At 38.1% G+C, this 24,429-nt stretch overlaps 1 pseudogene; it reads right to left on the bottom strand.

The window, feature by feature from the left end:
- Positions 1-10,456: 10,456 nt before the first annotated feature.
- Positions 10,457-23,907, bottom strand: LOC147985274 (protein FAR1-RELATED SEQUENCE 5-like; annotated as a pseudogene).
- Between the last annotated feature and the right edge of the window lie 522 nt (positions 23,908-24,429).

Below are 24,429 nucleotides of genomic sequence, written 5' to 3' on the forward strand. Positions count from 1 at the left end.
TGACCTAGGAATTAGAATGTGCTATAGTTATGGCACATGTAGATGAGCTTTAACACAAATATATTTGTTTTTCAACTAGGTTATTGAATTTGAAGAAAATTTGCTCTTAGTATTTATATGTTTTCTTTGTCCAATCCCTTTAGTATGTTGTGGTTTTTTAATTATCTGCAATGTCATATATTCATAAGTAGTGCTCATTTGTTAATAGTTTTGTTAAATCTGTATTTGCAGCACACGAAGGAGGTGGGGTTGACCAAGTTCAAGAACCATAAGGGGACGAACCAACTAAATACCCTCCACGAGATCTCTGGAATGACTCAGGTGGTATGGTAGTTCTTCTCTTTTCTGTTTGTAGCTTTCACATTTGCTATAGTACAAAACTAGATCAAATTGCTGGAAAAATTATTCTTATGTCAGCTTTTGGTCTTACCAGATGTTTTTGTATATTCACTTGTTAGTTTTTGTCTATTAAGTTGTTAGTTTGTGATGTTTGAATGTTAAGTTTGTGCTGTTTGGTCCAACCACGATCATAACCAACTAGTTTCCAAGTCAAATTCCTTCTTATCCCTTTCCACGTAAGTGTGAGTCATACGCCAAGTTTAAACTGTATCAATACATGTTCAAACATGTAGGCTTCTCAATACGTAGAGCTTATCCTACGCATAGCCCAGCTTCCCCAGTTTATACTGTTCCCGCGAAATATCCCAACATGTATAATAACATGAAGTGTTCCAGTATAATCGTGACCAGCACCTTGAGTTTAATTCCTCAAGTACAACGAATGAAATGCAAACCCTTGATCAATTCCAATCAAACATAATTTCCACAATGAGGTATTGATAAAAATAAAACTATAGTATAATGTTTGAAACACACATAAATTCCTACAGATTTTGCTTTTCAAAGCTACTAAGTACACCACACGTGCACTATCTAATTCTAATCTCCTATTTTTTGTGTTCTTTGATTTGATTTATTCCTGCTAACTAATTGCTTGTCCATCCAAATAGCAATGCCTCCCGCATGTAGCTTCACGGAGATCTAATTCGTGTGATAGTTTATTGGGCTATATGATTTTTTTCATATTCCATGTTTATTGGTTAATTCTCTAGTTTTCCATCGTCTTATCAGCTGTTTATATATTTTTTTGGTAGCCCGAGTGTTCCCTAGGAAATTATGCAAGCCAACATACATTACCAGACTTTCTTTCAAGCGTTGGAACAAAACTGTGAAGAAGTTTAGTGATATTCAGTTAGGCCATGTGAGAAAGTACAAATTGGAACCTCTCCTTCATATGCCAGTGAAACTTAAAATACCAATGAATTTGCTTGAATGGATAGATCGGCATATGTTTGGAAGTAAAGAGCCATGTTTCAAGCACAAGAATAAAACTATCAAGATTACTAAAGATATGGTCAACAAAATCTTTGATTTTCCTGGTGGCACCGAGCCTTTTGTATTCAGTAGCGATGATCCCCAAGTGAAGGCAGAGGTTACAGAGTTAAGGAACAAATATGTGGATTATCAGAACAAAATGCCAATCAACAAAATAGAGGAGGTGATGCTTAGTGACAAGATAGAAGATGGATTTATCAGGAGCTTTGCATTTTATTTCCTATCATCTATTCTGTGCCCTGCCTCATACTGTTTTGGTAACATGAAGTTCTTATACTCTCTAAGAGATGTTTCTGCTATACCTTCACTTGACTTTGGGCAATTGGCACTGGATTTCTTGCGTGAGGAGTCAGAGCGTCATTTTGAAATGATTATGAACAGACCAAGTGTTGAGGAAATGAACAAGCCTTCATATATTGGTGGATGTCTTCCTATTTGGGGAGTAAGTTCAATCTTCACTTCCACTTTTTTTATCTCTCTACTTTTTACTTTACTGACCTATCTATTTTTTAAATGGCAGATCATTTATCTGGATTTTGTTGATTTTGATTTCATTCATAATCATCAGTCAACTATGGATTATTCTCTTCCTCGGATATCTCATGTTAAAATTGAAGATTTCAAGTATCTCGCATTGGTTGATAGGAATTATGAGTCTAGGAAATTTTTTGGGGTTTTACTAGTAAGCATCATACACTGTATATTGTTTCTTGAGTTATCTTTTTAGTTCTAGTACTTTGTTTTCATCATTTGTTTAACTTTAATTTGTAGCTCCGAGACATATCATGCACACCATATGCCAATGTGGTTCCAGTTAACAGTGCTCCTGATGCTCCTGGTGTGTTTAATTCAGTTCCTTCTGTGGAGGTATTTCTTATGAGTAGAATCATTCATTTCTATTTGTTTTATTCTTTGTTTCATTTTTTATCTTATATAGATAAACATTTATTTGTAATGTCATTTGTAGGTCAACAATGGTAATTCTATGCCTGAAGCTCTCATTGAAAACAAGTCAATTGATTCAAAAAATCCAGATATCATTTCAGCAGTTCCCAGTTACACCGAAAAGTTGAACCAGATATAAAATTTAAACCAGAGTCACATTTGAAATCAGAGGTATTTTTTTTGTTGTGCCTTTTTGTAGTTCCTATCTAAGTGTTTTCTTGAAAGGAGTGTCCTGTTAGTAATTTTTTTATAATGCAGGCTCCCTCCAATGATGTAGTTAAGAACGAGCCAATCAGACCAAAATTTGAGGTTTGTAAACGCATTTCAGAGCTTACATGTTTGTCTCCTTTTCTTCATCTTTACTTCAGAGCTTAACAGTAACTCTAGTGTTTACCTGAATATTCCTTGTATTCTGTGTGACATTCGTTTTTTTGTTATGACTTATCATGAGCAGCACTTATAATACTTGTTTTGCAAGTAAACATAAGTGCAACATTTCTATTTTTGAGACAAATATTCCATGTAGCTTACTTTCGTTTGCTTTGTTCTTTGCTGAATTCTGTGTGCTTCCTTTTTCTCCAGAACATTTCTGTCCTGAATTCGGTGTACCAAACACCAATTTTTCCAGTCAATGGTACACCTCTGAACACCAACCCTGTTGAGCATCCTACCACTTCACTACCTAAGGTACTTTTTCAAAAAAATCCAATCATAATTTTCATTGAACTTACAACATCATTTCAATTTCCTTTCTCAGGAGGAAGAAATTTTTCTATCAACTGAAGCACATGATAACAATTTTTCTACTGGAGTTGATGCAAAAAGAAGTTTTATATTGATTAGTTCTGCTTCTCCAAACGAAAGAGTGAAACACTTCGAAGGTACTCCAATCATTATTCAGGATGATTCTCCTATCACTCCTGCTGGTGTGACTAATGAAGACATACCAGCCTCTCACTGTGATACAAGTGTAGGAATTTCAATGAACATGGATTTTATTGTCCAACAAGGTTTTAATTCTTGCCTATTATGTTGTTTTCCCTTTATGTTTTCTCCATTTTCTTGTATTACGAGTCCTGGAGCATTGCAACATTTAATGTTCAAACTTTTTACATATGTGATATGCAGACTTTTCTACAATGAATAATGTAGAAGCTGGACCGAGTACAGGAACTAACACAATGGAAAAGAAGAACAGAAAGAAAAGAGCAGCTAAAGTTCAATCCCCCGAACCACCAAAGAAACTCAAAATCTCTCACGAAGTGGATATCTTCTTTTCCAAATATCTGAGGAAGCCTATATTCCAAGAATAGTAAATCTCTTATTCCTTTAGTTATTTTATCATTTCTTATTTCATTAAATTATGAGAACTTTTTTAGTCTACACATCTACCTAGGAAAATAATTGTAGGCATTTTCTAATCTGCAAGCAATTTTATGGACTAGATTAGTTGTATACATTTTTCATCATAATTGTATTATGAAATACGAACAAATTTATGGATCACCTCAAAGGTAGTTCAGATAAAAAACTTTGTAGTTCATACAATTTTAGACTAAAAAGAAATCATATGGATACCAAACTAATTTAGTTTACAGCTCATTGTTCATACCCCTATAAAAGGATGTTTAACTTTTTGTTTTGAGCAACATAGCATTGTATATGTATTTTTTTAATTGTTAAAGTATATTTTTTTAAGATCCTTTTTCTCAATTTTAACATTAGTTGTGATTGTTTATTCTGTCCAGCACTCTTTTTGTTGACATAGAGGGTTTTCCTGTAAGCTATGAGAATTACTTAAATTCATTTAAAGCGAGGGGTGAGATTGGAGATGAAGTGATGAACTCATTTGTTCAAGCTCTTAACTATGAATCAAAGATGTCATCTGAAGTAAAGCCTTACGTGAAGAAGTATTGTTTCACTTCATACTTCAATGTGAGTTTTCCTTCTAACCTGCCTATTAGGTTCTCTTTTGACCAATTTTTCTTTTTTACTTTCATTCAATCTGAAATATTTACTAATTTTCATTTTGTTGTTCACAGAATAAATTGTTGGTTCGACCTGAGTTATTTGATCCAGTTTCGTGCATACGAGAATTTGACAGGATTAATTCAGAAGAAAGCCTTTGGAAGCAAGACTTGGTAAATCTTTTTCAACGCATCCAGTGTTAACCAAGATCTTTTATACTTGTTTTTTTATTCTAAATCTGCTTTTTCTTGTTGAACAGTTATACTTCCCTACTATAAAGTCAAACCACTGGGTTGTACTTTCCATCAACTCTCTTTGAGAGATCTCACTTTTTTGATCCCTGTGGCACCATTCTGGGAACTACCCAGCAAGAACTTGTCTACAACTTGGTAAGTAATTATTGAGACATAATATCCTTTTGTTTTTTCAATACAAACAAAATTATTTTCTGATCTACCATTTGTGAATCTCTTTAACTGTGTTTATATTTATATTAAACAGCTTTCCAACTACAACATGCTTTGCAAGCTGAGTAAAAAGCCATTCAAGAATGTATTCTCTTTCAAGCTTGAACCTGTGGGACCTTACCCAACAAACTGTTTAATGTAAGTCCTTTCTTCTTCTTTGTTTTCGTATATTTATTAAAAAATTCATTTGCAACTTTATTCAACATACTTTTCTGTAGTTATTACATTTTTTCATCCTACTTGTTTGCTATCACACTTGATACTCATTCTCATTTTTTCCCGTATTTGTTTTTCTTTATGCAGGCATGACTCAGGCCACTATCTTCCTTTGTACATCGAAAATTTCGAAGGCAAAGCTATGAAGACTTTCAGTGCGGTATATCTTGAAAACTCTTTGCCTTATTATTATTTTTTCTGTTTATGAAAAACTGAATCCAAAGCAAACTAGTGAACACCATGAAGACCATGATATGTTGGTTCTTTTTTCCTGCCAAATGAACACCATGAAGTCCGTTAAATTTCATGTGCTTTATCTTTTTAGCTTACCAGGGAATGACCTGACTTATTGCATGGTTGGAATTGATATTTATTCATTTTTTTAAGTGTTAGTTTGTTTTCTATCTATACTTCTTTTACCGACAATTTTTCAGGTCTTGTTATGTGTTGTCACGTGTTGTCCCAGCAGTAATTGTTTCACGATGCTCATATGACTTAGTCAAGCTTTTTTCAGCGTTTACTATCTGTGCAGCTTCCTATAATAAATCAGTGATCTAGTACTTTAAAAAGTTTTCACAAATTCTGTAATTCTATCTCTCACATTTTGTCTATATAGTCTTTACACCCAGGCGAACATTCCGAAGTACAGAATGATATCTGCGTTCAAGTTCTTCAAAAGCACTTTGAACAAGCTGAAGGAAGAAGATTTGCCAATAGGAAATTGACTTTCCCAGAACATCCATCTGCAAACATTTTGAATGTGTAATTGATCGGGAGAAAAGGATGCATTTTCCTGTCTACAATAGTTTCATCTGTAATCATATGCTAGTACATAGTACTACTTGTTTAAACATATGTCAGCCTCGACCTACTGCTATACTCTTGGATATGTACTTTTTCTTTGAATCCAGATGGCGTACTATATTTTCCATTAACTATATAGTATCTATGTTGGCGTACTGAGCATTTTTTTGTTGCTAAAAATGCAACTATTAGTTTCTTCGTGACCTATAGTATGTTTGTTGCAATCTCTGCTTATAATAAGGGCTAGTTCTTTTTGGCCGGCTTAAGCTTCCGCTCCCCGGCTTAAAAAATAAGCCGCGCTTTAAATTTGTTGAGACTTTTATATTAGTTATCCCATAACTAGTTTACAAGCCCCAATGAATAAAAGAGGAGGCTTATGGGAAAAGTTGGGGAGAAGGCTAGTTATTTTTTAAGCCGCCAAAAGAACTGGCCGAGTATCTCTGCGATGATACAAGAGAAGGCTTTTAATTTTGTTGTTGTTGTTGTTGTTGTTTGGTTGGAACATGTGAATTCCATGCCTCGCATGATTGGCCGTAAGTTGGGCATCTATCTACCTATGTGCAATATAAATGGAGCATAATGCCTCCTCCGATCCGGATTACTACCTGTGTCCCATAGTATAAGTAAGTTTTTCACACTACATAGTGTAGTATCAAAAATGCTGTTATATTATTGGGACGCAGGGAGTACTTGTTTTAGATTTCTTTTCTCGAATACGCATGAGCGTGCGTATCATTCATTAAAGAAGAGAAATGGTAAGAGCCCCAAATCCACAGTTACAAGCTTATTTACATGCGGAATTAATCCGACACCACCCTAGTTCCTACAATGGACTATTCACTTGCACCCTAGACTACTTGTTCCACCTCCAATCCTTCTGTATCACCTTTGAACAATCTCACCTTCGCTTAAAGTCTATCTTCGTCCTGTATAAGTTGAATGGTGCGAGGGACCGAAGGCGTCACACCATTGAAGACCACATCATTCCTCTGCTTCCATATCATCCACATATAATTCAGTTCACATAAAACCAGGTCAAAATCCAAATTCGGTTCTACAACATTCAAAATCCAAATCTAATTCAATTCATGAATTTTAGTTCACTTCAATAATGTCTACCTCAAAGTTTAGTTCACCGAATTCAAAATCAGTTCATTAAAATTAGTTGTTTTTTACTTCAAATCTAATTCAATTCATGAATTCTACAATGAAAAACCAGACCAGTTTGTTTTTTATACATTGATAGTTCAGTTCACCAAGTTCAAATTCGGTTCATCAAATCATAATTTTAGTTCACTAGATTCACATTCAGTTCACCACAATTCTCATCATAATCTTAAAGTTTAGTTCACTAAAAAACACCATCTAATTCAGTTCATTAAAATATGTTCACTTGGATTCAAGTTTTTGTTCACGCAAATCTAGTTCAACAAGTTAAAATTTAGTTCATCAAATCATAATTTTAGTTCACTAGACTCATATTTAGTTCACTTCAATACTCATCATAATCTCAAAGTTTAGTTCACTGAATTCAAATTCAGTTCATCTAAATTTGTTCATCTGGATTCAAGTTTTAGTTCACGCAAATCTAATTCATTTCATGATTTCTGTATTGAAAAACCAGGCCAGTTGTTTTTTATTTTAGTGAACTTTTTTTAAACCAAATTATACATTGATAATTCAGTTCACCAAGTTCAAATTCGGTTCATCAAATCATAATTTTAGTTCACTAGATTCACATTCAGTTCACCACAATTCTCATCATAATCTTAAAGTTTAGTTCACTAAAAACACCATCTAATTCAGTTCATTAAAATATGTTCACATGGATTCAAGTTTTTAGTTCACGCAAATCTAGTTCACCAAGTTAAAATTTAGTTCATAAAATCATAATTTTAGTTGACTAGACTCATATGTAGTTCACTTCAATACTCATCATAATCTCAAAGTTTAGTTCACTGAATTCAAATCCAGTTCATCTAAATTTGTTCATCTGGATTCAAGTTTTAGTTCACGCAAATCTAATTCATTTCATGACTTCTGTATTGAAAAACCAGGCCAGTTGTTTTTTTTATTTTAGTTAACTTTTTTTAAAAACCAAATTATACATTGATAATTCAATTCACCAAGTTCAAATTCGGTTCATCAAATCATAATTTTAGTTCACTAGATTCACATTCAGTTCACCACAATTCTCATCATAATCTTAAAGTTTAGTTCACTAAAAACACCATCTAATTTAGTTCATTAAAATATGTTCACCTGGATTCAAGTTTTTAGTTCACGCAAATCTAGTTCACCAAGTTCAAATTTAGTTCATCAAATCATAATTTTAGTTCACTAGACTCATATTTAGTTCACTTCAATACTCATCATAATCTCAAAGTTTAGTTCACTGGATTCAAATTCAGTTCATCTAAATTTGTTCATCTGGATTCAAGTTTTAGTTCATGCAAATCTAATTCATTTCATGATTTCTGTATTGAAAAACCAGGCCAGTTGTTTTTTTTATTTTAGTGAACTTTTTTTAAACCAAATTATACAATGATAATTCAGTTCACCAAGTTCAAATTCGGTTCATCAAATCATAATTTTAGTTCACTAGATTCACATTCAGTTCACCACAATTCTCATCATAATCTTAAAGTTTAGTTCACTAAAAAACACCATCTAATTCAGTTCATTAAAATATGATCACCTGGATTCAAGTTTTTAGTTCATGCAAATCTAGCTCACAAAGTTCAAATTTTGGGGTCATCAAATCACAAGTCTAGTTCACTAGTTTCATATTCAGTTCACTTGAAGTACTCATCATAATCTCAAAGTTTAGTTCACTGAATTCAAATTCAGTTCATCAAAATTAGTTCATCTGGATTCAAGTTTTTAGTTCACGCAAATCTAATTCAATTCATGATTTCTGTATTGAAAAACCAGGCCAGTTGTTTTTTATTTTAGTGATTTTTTTAAAAACCAAATTATACATTGATAATTCAGTTCACCAAGTTCAAATTCGGTTCATCAAATCATAATTTTAGTTCACTAGATTCACATTCAGTTCACCACAATTCTCATCATAATCTTATAGTTTAGTTCACTAAGAACACCATCTAATTCAGTTCATTAAAATATGTTCACCTGGTTTTTAGTTCACGCAAATCTAACTCAGTTCATGAAATTTGCAAAGAAAACCCTGTTAGTTGTTTTTTATTTTATTATAGTTCATGGGAAATAAAAGTTGTTCAATCGAATTCAAAATTTGTTCATCAACAGTCAGATTATAATGAACCAAATCCATATTCGGTTCTACAACACCGATAATCTAGTTCACCAAGTTCAAATTTAGTTCATCAAATCATAATTTTAGTTCACTAGACTCATATTTAGTTCACTTCAATACTCATCATAATCTAAAAGTTTAGTTCACTGAATTCAAATTCATCTAAATTTGTTCATGGAAAAAAATTAGTTCAATCGAATCCAAAAAAAGTTCATGAACAGTCAAATTATAATGAACGAAATACATATTCATTTCTCCAACATTCAACGTCTAGTTCTCCAAGTTAGAATTCGGTTCATTAAATCATAATTTTAGTTCATCAGATTCACATTCAGTTCACTACAATACTCATTATAATCTCAAAGTTTAGTTCACTAAAAAAACACCATCTAATTCAGTTCATTGAATTTTATATAATTTGCATTCAAAATTTAGTTCATAAAATTAGTTTTATTGATTTCAAAACTAGTTGACCAACATTCAACTTTTAGATCATCAAAATTTCAAATCAGTTCATTAAATTTCGAAATTAGTTCGATTGGATTAAAAATTTAGTTCACACAAAAGAAATTCATTTCTTCAAATTTGTAATCAAAGTAGTTCAGTTGTTTCAAGTTTTCGAAAGTAGTTCAGTTGTTTCTATTTTTAATTCACACTAATCAAATTGAATTCATGGAAACTTAGATTAATTCACTTCACTTCAGTTGTTTCTATAATTCAATTATCCAATATTCAAATTGGATTCAAAACACAATTTCTTCACCCACATAAGCGTAATGAAAGGTTTTATTTGTATTATAAACCAAAGTAATCCTACTTTAAAATATTATAATTTTATTTAACTAAAATACAAATTTGAAAAATACTTCACTAAAACTGAATTTTTTATCACTTGAATCCAAACTCAAGTTAATAATACTGGATTAAACTTTAAAAAATATACAAATTCATCTTGTTTGAACACAAACTTGTCTTTTTTACTACCCTTTTTGCACTTCTTCATGTCTCACTATTTTCCTCAATTTGGTTTCTCCGAAAACAAAATTTTCCCAAACCAAAATGTATATTCATGTCTAAATTCAACTACATCATCTTGAGTATGAAACAAAAAACAATACCTCATACATCACAAATGCAACGACTAATTTTTTTTGTTTCTAAACACAAATAGTGAGGCGTTTACTATTCCTCACACTAATATTTTCAAAAAGCAATAAGAACACCATTTCCAATTATAGCAAGAAATAATGTTTTGTTGAATATACCCTAAAATAAAGTAATACCACAAAGTATTCTGTAGCCTAAAAAAATAGCCACTATTCTTATATTCAGCATAGCAACTTCAACTTGAGAGTATCTCAACAATAACTTTTCTTAATCGTTTTTATGCACTAGTACTCACACGTTCATATTGAATTTTTTTTCTCTTTCGCGCAGCACACTTTTGAGCTTCAATTTCTGAACGAGGCTTCATTCTATTCCCTTTGTTGACAGACTTGTTCTTTTTAACAGCAGGATCTTTCAGGCCCTTGTCACTATTTCTGTTCCTTTCATTCTCATTTGCTTTTTGGTTTCCTTCTGTTTCTTCTCTCCCAGCAAGATACTTGTTATGGACAGTCTTGACTGCATCTAATAATTCTTGACAATACCCAGAATCATGACTAATGTCCGAACATACCTCACCAATAGTATTCATTACAATTGCATACCGCACGACATTGTGTGACTAGTCTTTGCTTTGTGCACCAAGAAGATCAATCTTGTGCTTCCTTAGCTGAATTTCTCTGAATTCTCTTGTCCATCTTGCCACTATGTACCTTTCTGGTATCTTGAGGTAATCAAACTGAGTAAACAGTCTCAGAATGTGGCAGCATAAAATTCCGTCCCTGTCAAACTTTCCACATTCACAGTCAAACTGCTCAGCAGCTCGGTCTACATGCACAGTGAATATCTCCCTGCCAAATTCTGGGTTCTCGTACTCAAAGTTTCTTTTAAGTTCATATTTTTATCTTTCTCAATCTCTCTCACTCCAAAAGCAATGGCATTCATCATCTCTGTCGGGAACTTGCTGTATATGGCTCTAGTATATATCTCAGCTGCATGTCGTTCAAACCGCTGATATCCCCACATAACAGGAACTTTCTCATTAGACAAGAACCTATCTTTGTTTTCTATATGTATCACACTCTCTTGGAACAATTCATATTGACGAATAAATGTTTCAATTGTGTCTTTCCTCAAAACATAATCCTTAAAGTTAGAGTTGAAACTCTCACTTCTGCTTGTTGATCTAGTGAAAGGACAGAACGCTCGTTGGTAGTAAGCAGGAACAAAGTACTGCCTATTCTCCCACATCCGCTTGATGTGAGCATGTTTCGCACAACTGTGCTTCTCCAGCATTTCCTGTCATTTGGTTTGAAACTTCTGTACCGTCAATGACTGCATGATACATTCATCCAGGTCCTTCTCCATGTCTTTCTTCAAATGAAAGTATACTTTCAGATTCTCCCTTGCTTTCCTCCAAACATGCCAAATACAAGATCTGTGCAATGCATCTGGGAACACCTTTGGAACTGCTTTTTTCATAGCAGCATCTTGATCAGTGAGCACAACTCCTAGCTTCTTTCCACCCATCACTTCAACAAATGTCTCAAATAGCCACTTGAAAGTATCTGTTGTCTCATCTTGCAAAAGAGCCCAGCCAAAGATAATTGTTCTTGAGTGGCCATTAACTCCTATTATTGGCGCAAAAGGCATGTTATATTTGTCCGTGTTGAACGTTGTGTCAAACGAAATAATATCTCCATACAACAGGTAATCCAGCCTCGACCTTGAATCTATCCAAAACAAACTAAGGATGGAATTGGAAGAATCTCTCTGTGCTTTGTATACAAAACCAGGCTTATCAACTTGCAACTTCTCAATATATTCCAAAGTGTGTTCTATATCTGTGTTTCTTCTCTTCTCACGGTCATCTTGCTTAAAATTGTCAAGTTTCTTCACATCAAAAGTTGTATTCCCAAATTTTCCACCACACAGCTTCCTAAATATGCTCATTATTTTCCTAGGTTTTATTCTGTGTTCCTGTAGCAGCCTGGACAATAACTTCTCAGCATCATTCATACTTCTATGACTAAGGAAGAACTGTGTTAGAGATGGAGAAGAAACCAAATCATGGTTATGCTTCAAATCTTGGGATTGAATGTGCCATTTTCCATCTTCCAAGCAGACTATAACATGCATTTGGCAGTTCGTTCTTTGAAGAACATTTCTTCTCCTTTTTCTTGCCCCTGTATATGTCGACACAGTCTTCCTGCTCTTGTTGCAAACAAAAGATATCTTTCTATTCTTGTGGTTTCTTCCTTTCTTTATTCCGAATCCATTGGTCAGAGCATATACATTAAGAAACCTATTAGCAGCATCCAGAGTACTGAACACCTTCCCAACTTGAGGCACATTTGTCTTCTCTATTTCATCTGGCGTTGGAAACATATACTCTTCATCTTTCGAAACACTATCATCATCATCCTCATCAGAATCACCACTGCTACTACCAATGTTTTCAAGAGCATTCTCATAAGAAAGTGCATCCTACACATTTTTTTCAAAACAACATGAGCAATGAAAAACAGAAAGTCTGTATTTTCTTTCAATAACTTTCATGAAGTTACAATAGAAAACACAAAATAACATAGTACAAACTGTTGGGGAACGTAGCAGAAATTCAAAATTTTCCTACGTGTCACCAAGATCTATCTATGGAGAAACCAGCAACGAGGGGAAGGAGAGTGCATCTACATACCCTTGTAGATTGCTAAGCGGAAGCGTTCAAGAGAACGGGGTTGAAGGAGTCGTACTCGTCGTGATCCAAATCACCGGAGATCCTAGTGCCGAACGGACGGCACCTCCGCGTTCAACACACGTACAGCCCGGTGACGTCTCCCATGCCTTGATCCAGCAAGGAGAGAGGGAGAGGTTGAGGAAGACTCCATCCAGCGGTAGCACAACGGCGTGGTAGTGGTGGAGGACCATGGTGATCCAGCAGGGCTTCGCCAAGCACCGCGAGATATGAGGAGAAAGAGAGGTAGGGCTGCGCCAGGGAGAGGTCAGAAACTCATGTATTGGCAGCCCCAAAGACCTCAACTATATATAGGGGAGAGGGAGGGGGCTGCGCCCCCACCTAGGGTTCCACCCTAGGGGCGGCGGCCAACCCAGATCCCATCTGGTGGGGCGGCCAGGGGAGGAGGAGAGGGAGGCGCACCAGGCATGGGCCCTAAGGCCCATCTGCCCTTAGGGTTTGCCCCCCTCCTCCCCTTAGGTGCCTTGGGCCCTTGTGGGGGGGCGCACCAGCCCACCTAGGGCTGGTCCCCTCCCACACTTGGCCCATGCAGCCCTTCGGGGCTTGTGGCCCCACTTGGTGGACCCCCGGGACCCTCCCGGTGGTCCCGGTACGTTACCGATAAAACCCGAAACCTTTCCGGTGACCAAAACAGGACTTCCCATATATAAATCTTTACCTCCGGACCATTCCGGAACTCCTCGTGACTTCTAGGATCTCATCCGGGACTCCGAACAACATTCGGTAACCACATACAAACTTCCTTTATAACCCTAGCGTCATCGAACCTTAAGTGTGTAGACCCTACGGGTTCGGGAACCATGCAGACATGACCGAGACGTTCTCCGGTCAATAACCAACAGCGGGATCTGGATACCCATGTTGGTTCCCACATGTTCCACGATGATCTCATCGGATGAACCACGATGTCGAGGATTCGATCAATCCCGTATACAGTTCCCTTTGTCTAGCAGTATTGTACTTGCCCGAGATTCGATCGTTGGTATCCCGATACCTTGTTCAATCTCGTTACCGGCAAGTCTCTTTACTCGTTCCGTAACACATCATCCTGTGATCAACTCCTTGATCACATTGTGCACATTATGATGATGTCCTACCGAGTGGGCCCAGAGATACCTCTCCGTCACACGGAGTGACAAATCCCAGTCTCGATTCGTGCCAACCCAACAGACACTTTCGGAGATACCCGTAGTGCAACTTTATAGCCACCCAGTTATGTTGTGACGTTTGGCACACCCAAAGTATTCCTATGATATCCGGGAGTTGCACAATCTCATGGTCTAAGGAAATGATACTTGACATTAGAAAAGCTTTAGCATACGAACTACACGATCTTTGTGCTAGGCTTAGGATTGGGTCTTGTCCATCACATCATTCTCCCAATGATGTGATCCCGTTATCAACGACATCCAATGTCCATGGTCAGGAAACCGTAACCATCTATTGATCAACGAGCTAGTCAACTAGAGGCCTACTAGGGACATGGTGTTGTCTATGTATCCACACATGTATCTGAGTTTCCTATCAATACAATTCTAGCATGGATAATAAACGATTATCATGAACAAGGAAATATAATAATAACCAATTTATTATTGCCTCTAGGGCATATTTCCAACAGTCTCCCACTTGCACTAGAGTCAATAATCCAGTTCACATCGATATGTGATTAACACTCAAGGTCACATCCCCATGTGACTAACACCCAAAGAGTTTTGGGTTTGATCATGTTATGCTTGTGAGAGAGGTTTCAGTCAACGGGTCTGCAACATTCAGATCCGTGTGTACTTCACAAATTTCTATGTCATCTTGTAGATGCAACTACTACGCTACATTTGGAGCCATTTCAAATAACTGTTCTACTTGGAGCTATTCCATTATACGTATCCGGTATCTATACTCAGAGCTATCCGGATAGGTGTTAAGCTTGCATCGACGTAACTCTTTACGTCGAACTCTTTATCACCTCCATAACCGAGAAACATATCCTTATTCCTCTAAGGATAATTTAGACCGCTATCTGGTGATCTACTCCTAGATTACCTTTGTACCCTCTTGCCAGATATGTGGCAAGGCACACATCAGGTGCGGTACTCAGCATGGCATACCGTATAGAGCCTATGACAAAAGCATAGGGGACAACCTTCGTCCTTCCTCTTTCTTCTGCCGTGGTCGAGCTTTAAGTCTTAACTTCATACCTTACAACTCAGGCAAGAACTCCTTCTTTGACTGATCCATCTTGAATACCTTCAAGATCATGTCAAGGTATGTGCTCATTTGAAAGTACCATTAAGCGTTTTGATCTATCCTTATAGATCTTGATGCTCAATGTTCAAGTAGCTTAATCAAGGCTTTCCATTGAAAAACACTTTCAAATAACCCTATATGCTTTCCAGAAATCCTACGTCATTTCTGATCAACAATATGTTAGCAACATATATTCATCAGAAATTCTATAGTGCTCCCACTCACTTCTTTGGAAATACAAGTTTCTCATAAACTTTGTATACACCCAAAATCTTTGATCATCTCATCAAAGCATACATTCCAACTCCGAGATGCTTACTCCAGTCCTTAGAAGGATTGCTGGAGCTTTGCATACTTATTAGCATCTTTTAGGATTGACAAAACCTTCCGGTTGTATCACATACAACCTTTCCTCAAGAAAATCGTCGAGGAAACAATGTTTGACATCCTATGTGCAAGATTTCATAAATAATGCTAATATAATTCCAACAGACTCTTAGCATCGCTACGAGTGAGGAAGTCTCATCATAGTCAACTCCTTGAACTTGTCGGAAAACATCTTAACGACAAGTCGAGCTTTCTTAATGGTGACATTTACCATCATTGTCCGTCTTCCTTTAAAAATCCATCTGTACTCAACAGCCTTACGACCATCGAGCCGTTCTGCCAAAGTCTACACTTTGTTTTCATACATGGATCCTCTCTTGGATTTTATGGCCTCGAGCCATTTATCGGAATCCGGGCCCACCATCGCTTCTCCATAGCTCGTAGGTTCATTGTTGTCTAGCAACATGACTTCCAAGACAGGATTACGTACCACTCTGAAGTAGTACGCATCCTTGTCATCCTACGAGGTTTGGAAGTGACTTGATCCGAAGTCTCATGATCAATATCATAAGCTTCCACTTCAATTGGTGTAGGTGCCACAGGAACAACTCTTTGTGCCCTGCTATACACTAGTTGAAGTGACAGTTCAATAACCTCATCAAGTCTCCACCATCCTCCCACTCAATTCCTTTGAGAGAAACTTTTCCTCGAGAAAGGACACGATTCTAGAAACAATCCCTTATTGCTTTCGGATCTGAGACAGGAGGTATACCCAACTGTTTTGGGTGTCCTATGAAGATGCATTTATCCGCTTTGGGTTCGAGCTTATCAACCTAAAACTTTTTCACATAAGCGTTGCAGCCCCAAACCTTTTAACAAATGACAGCTTAGGTTTCTCTAAACCATAGTTCATACGGTGTCATCTCATCGGAATTACGTGCTGCCCTATTTAAAGTGAATGTGGTTGTCTCTAATGCCTAACCCATAAACCATCGTGGTAATTCGATAAGAGACATCATGGTATGCATCATATCCAATAGGGTGTAGTTATGATGTTCGGACACACCATCATACTATGGTGTTTCAGGCTGTATTAGTTGTGAAACAATTTCCACAATGTCTTAATTTTGTGCCAAACTCGTAATTCAGATATTCATCTCTATGATCATATCAAAGATATTTTATCCTCTTGTCACGACGATCTCTCACCTTCACCCTGAAATTACTTGAACCTTTCAATAATTCAGACTCGTGATTCATCAAGTAAATATACTCAACATCTACTCAAATCATCTGTGAAGTAAGAACATAACGATATCCACTACACGCCTCAGCACTCATTGGACTGCACACATCAAAATGTATTACTTCCAACAAGTTGCTTTCTAGTTCCATTTTACTGAAAACGAGGCTTTCAGTCATCTTGCCCATGTGGTATGATTTGCATGTCTCAAGTGATTCAAAATCAAGTGAGTCCAAACGGTCCATTTGCATGGAGTTTCTTCATGCATATACACCAATAGACATGGTTCGCATGTCTCAAACTTTTCAAAACGAGTGAGCCCAAAGATCCATCAACATGGAGCTTCTTCATGCGTTTTATACCGATATGACTTACGTGGCCGTGCCACAAGTAGGTGGTACTATCATTACTAACTTATATCTTTTGGCATGAACATGTGTATTACTACGATCGAGATTCAATAAACCATTTATTTTAGGTGCAAGACTATTGAAGGTATTATTCAAATAAACAGAGTAACCATTATTCTCCTTAAATGAATAACCGTATTGCGATAGACATAATCCAATCATGTCTATGCTCGATGCAAACACCAATCTCGATGGTAGAGGGAGCGTGCGATGCTTGATCACATCAAGCTTGGGAAAAACTTCCAACACATATCGCCAGCTCACCTTTAGCTAGTCTCCGTTTACTCCGCAGCCTTTTATTTCGAGTTTACTAACACTTAGCAACCGAACCGGTATCCAATACCATGGTGCTACTAGGAGTACTAGTAAAGTACACATTAACACAATGTATATCCAATATACTTCTATCGACCTTGCCAGCCTTCTCATCTACCAAGTATCTAGGGTAATTCTGATCCAGTGGCTGTTTCCCTTATTACAGAAGCACTTAGTCTCGGGTTTGGGTTCAACCTTGGGTTTCTTCACTAAAGCAGCAGCTGATTTGCCATTTCATGAAGTATCCCTTCTTGCCCTTGCCCTTCTTGAAACTAGTGGTTCAACCATCAACAATTGATGCTCCTTCTTGATTTCTACTTTTGTCGTGTCAAACATCGCGAATATCTCAAGGATCATCATATATGTCCCTGATATATTATAGTTCATCACGAAGCTCTAGCAGCTTGGTGGTAATGACTTCGGAGAAACATCACTATCTCATCTGGAAGATCAACTCCCACTCGATTCAAATGATTGTTGTACTCAGACAATCTGAGCACAAGCTCAACAATTGAGATTTTCTCCCTTAGTTTGCAGGCTAACAAATCGTTGGAGGTCTTATACCTCTTGACGTGGGCACGAGCCTGAAATCCCAATTTCAGCCCTCGAAACATCTCATATGTTTCGCGACGTTTCAAAACGTCTTCGGTGCCTCAACTCTAAACCGTTTAACTGAACTATCACGTAGTTATCAAAATGTGTATGTCAGATGTTCGCAACATCCACAGACGACGTTCGAGGTTCAGCACACTGAGCGGTGCATTAAGGACACAAGCCTTCTATGAAGCAATGAGGACAATCCTCAGTTTACGGACCTAGTCCGCATAATTGCTACTATCAACTTTCAACTAAATTTTCTCTAGGAACATATCTAAACAGTAGAACTGAAACGCGAGCCACGACATAATTTGCGAAGACCTTTTGACTATGATCAGGATAATTAAGTTCATCTTATGAACTCCCACTTAGATAGACATCCCTCTAGTCATCTAAGTGATTACATGATCCGAGTCAACTAGGCCATGTCCGATCATCACGTGAGACGGACTAGTCAACATCGGTGAACATCTTCATGTTGATCGTATCTTCTATACGACTCATGTTCGACCTTTCGGTCTTCTGTGTTTCGAGGCCATGTTTGTACAAGCTAGGCTCTTCAAGTCAACCTAAGTGTTTGCATGTGTAAATCTATCTTACACCCGTTGTATGTGAACGTTGGAATCTATCACACCCGATCATCACGTGGTGCTTCGAAACAACGAACTGTCGCAACGGTGCACAGTTAGGGGGAACACTTTCTTGAAATTATCATGAGGGATCATCTTATTTACTACCGTCGTTCTAAGTAAACAAGATGCAAAAACATGATAAACATCACATGCAATCAAATAATAGTGACATGATATGGCCAATATCATATAGGTCCTTTGATCTCCATCTTGGGGCTCCATGATCATCTTGTCACCGGCATGACACCATGATCTCCATCATCATGATCTCCATCATCGTGTCTCCATGAAGTTGCTCGCCAACTATTACTTATACTACTATGGCTAACACGTTTAGCAATAAAGTAAAGTAATTTACATGGCGTTTCTCAATGACACGCAGGTCATACAAAAAATAAAGACATCTCCTATGGCTCCTGCCGGTTGTCATACTCATCGACATGCAAGTCGTGATTCCTATTACAAGAACATGATCTCATACATCACATATATATCATTCATCACATCCTTTGGCCATATCACATCACAAAACACTTGCTGCAAAAACAAGTTAGACGTCCTCTAATTGTTGTTGCAAGTTTTTACGTGGCTGCTATAGGTTTCTAGCAAGAACGTTTCTTACCTACGCCAAAACCACAACGTGAATTGCCAATTTCTATTTACCCTTCATAAGGACCCTGTTCATCGAATCCGATCTGACTAAAGTGGGAGAGACAGACACCCGCCAGCCACCTTATGCAACTAGTGCATGTCAGTCGGTGGAACCGGTCTCACGTAAGCGTACGTGTAAGGTTGGTCCAGGCCGCTTCATCTCACGATGCCGCCGAATCAAGATAAGACTAGTAACGGCAAGATAATTGACAATATCGATGCCCACAACTACTTTGTGTTCTACTCGTGCATAGTAACTACGCATAGACCTAGCTCATGATGCCACTGTTGGGGAACATAGCAGAAATTCAAAATTTTCCTACGTGTCACCAAGATCTATCTATGGAGAAACCAGCAATGAGGGGAAGGAGAGTGCATCTACATACCCTTGTAGATCGCTAAGCGGAAGCGTTCAAGAGAACGGGGTTGAAGGAGTCGTACTCGTCGTGATCCAAATCACCGGAGATCCTAGTGCCGAACGGACGGCACCTCCGCGTTCAACACACGTACAGCCCGGTGACGTCTCCCATGCCTTGATCCAGCAAGGAGAGAGGGAGAGGTTGAGGAAGACTCCATCCAGCAGCAGCACAACGGCGTGGTGGTGGTGGAGGAGCATGGTGATCCAGCAGGGCTTCGCCAAGCACCGCGAGATATGAGGAGAAAGAGAGGTAGGGCTGCGCCAGGGAGAGGTCAGAAACTCATGTGTTGGCAGCCCCAAAGACCTCAACTATATATAGGGGAGAGGGAGGGGGTGGCGCCCCCACCTAGGGTTCAACCCTAGGGGCGGCGGCCAGCCCAGATCCCATCTGGTGGGGCGGCCAGGGGAGGGGGAGAGGGAGGCGCACCAGGCATGGGCCCTAAGGCCCATCTGCCCTTAGGGTTTGCCCCCCTCCTCCCCTTAGGAGCCTTGGGCCCTTGTGGGGGGGTGCACCAGCCCACCTGCGGCTGGTCCCCTCCCACACTTGGCCCATGCAGCCCTTCGGGGCTTGTGGCCCCACTTGGTGGACCCCCGGGACCCTCCCGGTGGTCCCGGTACGTTACCGATAAAACCCGAAACCTTTCCGGTGACCAAAACAGGACTTCCCATATATAAATCTTTACCTCCGGACCATTCCGGAACTGCTCGTGACATCTGGGATCTCATCCGGGACTCTGAACAACATTCGGTAACCACATACAAACTTCCTTTATAACCCTAGCGTCATCGAACCTTAAGTGTGTAGACCCTACGGGTTCGGGAACCATGCAGACATGACCGAGACGTTCTCCGGTCAATAACCAACAGCGGGATCTGGATACCCATGTTGGTTCCCACATGTTCCACGATGATCTCATCGGATGAACCACGATGTCGAGGATTCGATCAATCCCGTATACAATTCCCTTTGTCTAGCGGTATTGTACTTGCCCGAGATTCGATCGTCGGTATCCCGATACCTTGTTCAATCTCGTTACCGGCAAGTCTCTTTACTCGTTCCGTAACACATCATCCCATGATCAACTCCTTGATCACATTGTGCACATTATGATGATGTCCTACCGAGTGGGCCCAGAGATACCTCTCCGTCACACGGAGTGACAAATCCCAGTCTCGATTCGTGCCAACCCAACAGACACTTTCGGAGATACCCATAGTGCACCTTTATAGCCACCCAGTTACGTTGTGACGTTTGGCACACCCAAAGTATTCCTACGGTATCTGGGAGTTGCACAATCTCATGGTCTAAGGAAATGATACTTGACATTAGAAAAGCTTTAGCATACGAACTACACGATCTTTGTGCTAGGCTTAGGATTGGGTCTTGTCCATCACATCATTCTCCCAATGATGTGATCCCGTTATCAACGACATCCAATCTCCATGGTCAGGAAACCGTAACCATCTATTGGTCAACGAGCTAGTCAACTAGATGCTTACTAGGGACATGGTGTTGTCTATGTATCCACACATGTATCTGAGTTTCCTATCAATACAATTCTAGCATGGATAATAAACGATTATCATGAACAAGGAAATATAATAATAACCAATTTATTATTGCCTCTAGGGCATATTTCCAACACAAACCTTATCAGAACCAAGCACCACGCTCATTGCATTGTCATTTTGAATAGAAGATATATTATCTCCTGCTAGTTCAGCATCTTGATTTCCACTTATGACAATAGAAGAAGGACCAGAAACTCCAGCACAATTTTTTTGCTGTTGAAAATTTATCTACAATTTTTGGAGCAAAACATGCAATTAAACAACCATGCACATAAAAATAACAGATTCTTATAAACAAACTATTTTTAGTGTTCTTTGATATACCTCTTCAATGTCTTGACCATTTGAACCATCTTTATCTTCTTCATTATCATCTCGCTCAGTGACATCTTCTACAACACATTGTGTAGTAATAACTTCTTGGATAATTGATTCAAATCTGTCATGCGTGCTAAATTTTTCTTGACTTAACATCAATTCCTGACTACTTAGTACTTCCTGAAATATACAAGCAAGTCTATATTAATTTTTTTAACAAAGACTTCTCCCTAAGCAGGAACTTCACTAAAAAATTGTTGTGCCCACGAACTTCACTTACTAACCTCTGTTTTCTTCTTCATTTCATGATACATTACATATTGGTCAAATTCAAGCATAACATCATCACCCTGCATCAAGCAGAGCAAATATATTATTAATAAACTTTCTTTTTCACAACTGTGTATAGAAACAACCTGATTGGGTAATTCGAAATATCAGTGAACAAAACATACATCATTTTTTCTCCTAAACTTTTATCAACTTGATCACTCGTAGTTAGCATCTTTGCTTTTTCTTTGCTCTTCACTGGTTTCTTCTTATTTACTGCTCTAGTTCTTCCACTTGAAAGCACCTAACACAAAAATAAAATACCTTTTCAGAAAGCTCAGTGGATACCATATATTCACTGTCCAGGCAATACACAATTGAATTTAAAAGAACAAGACTTGGTCTTATTAAACTGAAGATCATCAGTTTAATCATATTCAGTGCACAATGTTTTACACTCAATTGATTCAAAGGATATATTTATTCAACAATGATTCAGTTATCAGGTTGTTTGAGAACTAGTTTATTTTGGAGATGTAAAAGATTTACTCACTAGGAAATTTACTAATGGTTCGTCTATTTTGTGGCCATAAATTAAATTTAATAAAATAACAGCATAGTTTCTTCAATTCCAAATTAACCACATAATAATTAGCCCTTCTAAACCAGAGTGAATCCATAAATTTTTCCTTCATTTTGTGAATTACAGAGCACAAACGGTGCCACATAGCAGTACACTTTTTTTATATTTTGGGTACCTGATTAATTGAAACTAAAATTAACTTATGCAATCATTACAAAATATAACTGTCCTCCACAACGATCTACTACTTCTTTGAACCTTGTATGTTTACAAAACAGTGCATATGTTTTAAGGAGTTTGTTGATCTGATTATGTACTGTCTGACCCTACACTAGGCAGCTAAGAATATACACATCTATTCAGATGCATCAGAGAATTCAGCATACACTGTTATGAATAAATAAGCAAAATTCTGGATAAAAAAGGCAACCACTGTCAGACATGTCCCTTTTTCTCTCAATTTTTTGGTATTCTAGGCACAAGTACTATGAAATCTTGACATATTTGAAGAGCGTTAACAACAGAACCTCCCATAATTAATTGTGCATTCGACCAGATGTTAAATGGTACTTCCTCTGTACCAAATTATAAGACGTTTTTGGTAGGCTATTTAGCTTACCAAAAACATCTTTTAATTTGGGACAGAGGTAGTAGCTAACACTGGATGGCAATAAGATCACAAATAGTTCAAAATGCAGGTGCAAGGGTAGACTAGTTACATAAACTTTCAGACAACTAGTCTGGACAAAATTGCTTAATGAAGAGCATGTTGTACCTCCCTTGGATTTAACCATGCCGTTTCCCCCCACCTAAACGGACATCAACTTTTGTGGCATGGCAAGACGAAATTTACTGAGAGAAGATGTAGGACACGACGCATGAACCTTCTCCTAGCAATCAAGGAAGTAGCCAGAAGGACAAGAAAAACATGCATAGCCTGTGACTGTCTAGTCAAACTGAAAGGACATGGGCAGAGAGAAGAAAGAATACCCCAAAGAGTTAGATGATGCCTTTTATCCAGGGATACTACAGGGTTCAGAGCCCCCGGCCATGCCATACCATACCATCTCAATTCAGAAGTCAGATGCATCAGAGAATTCAGCATATAACAAGTGTATGCAGACTGCCAGTACATTAGTCTATATAATCTACATAGTTTCTGTACTGACTTTCTAAAAGAGCAATAACGTCTTATGTCTGCACTTTTTATATCTAACATAAGAACATAGCAGATGAAGAAAAGAACCTGGGATCTGGACGATCGGCTTGAAGAACGTAGGTTTTCGATTCCCATGGACGCCAATACTGGTGGAATTGATGTCCTCCCATCCACGCCGGAGAATTCCCCACCGGAAATCTGTGCCGCTGCCGGTGGCGGCTCCGTTGCTGCCATCGGTGCCGCCAATTCCTCCCCTTCGGGACTGGTCGAGAGAGTCGAGAGGTATCTAGAACAATTCCCCTGTTTTCTTTCGTTCAGAGTCTTTTCCTACCAAGTCACTTACTTGCGGGCCCTGACTTATTTCCATAGGGACCTCAAAAATAATTCAAAGCTGCCGCAAGGTGTTTTTTCGAAAAGTACTGGCAACGTGCTTAAACAGAGGGGCTTATTTGTCAAAAACAAACCACGGGCAGGAAAATTCCCCATTTCTCTTCCACTCTTTCTTTATCTCTTGCTCCGGCGACTGCCGACTCTCTCCTGGATGCCCTGTTGGGAAATTACTCTTCGCCAAGATCAACGCAGGTTTGCCCTTTGAAATCTCTTTTCTCTGTCATTCCGTAGCTTCTAGATTGTACCTCTGGCGAAACTACGAACCCTAGGTTGAGCTTTTTATCCCCAAATGCTTCAGACATGGTGGATCTACTAAATCTTAGGGAGTTCTTCGATTCTACCCACTAGGTTCCTACTGTTGTTTTC

Source organism: Triticum urartu, chromosome 2A, assembly GCF_056163025.1.
Source record: "Triticum urartu cultivar PI428250 chromosome 2A, HENAU_Tu73, whole genome shotgun sequence".
NCBI lineage: Eukaryota > Viridiplantae > Streptophyta > Magnoliopsida > Poales > Poaceae > Triticum > Triticum urartu.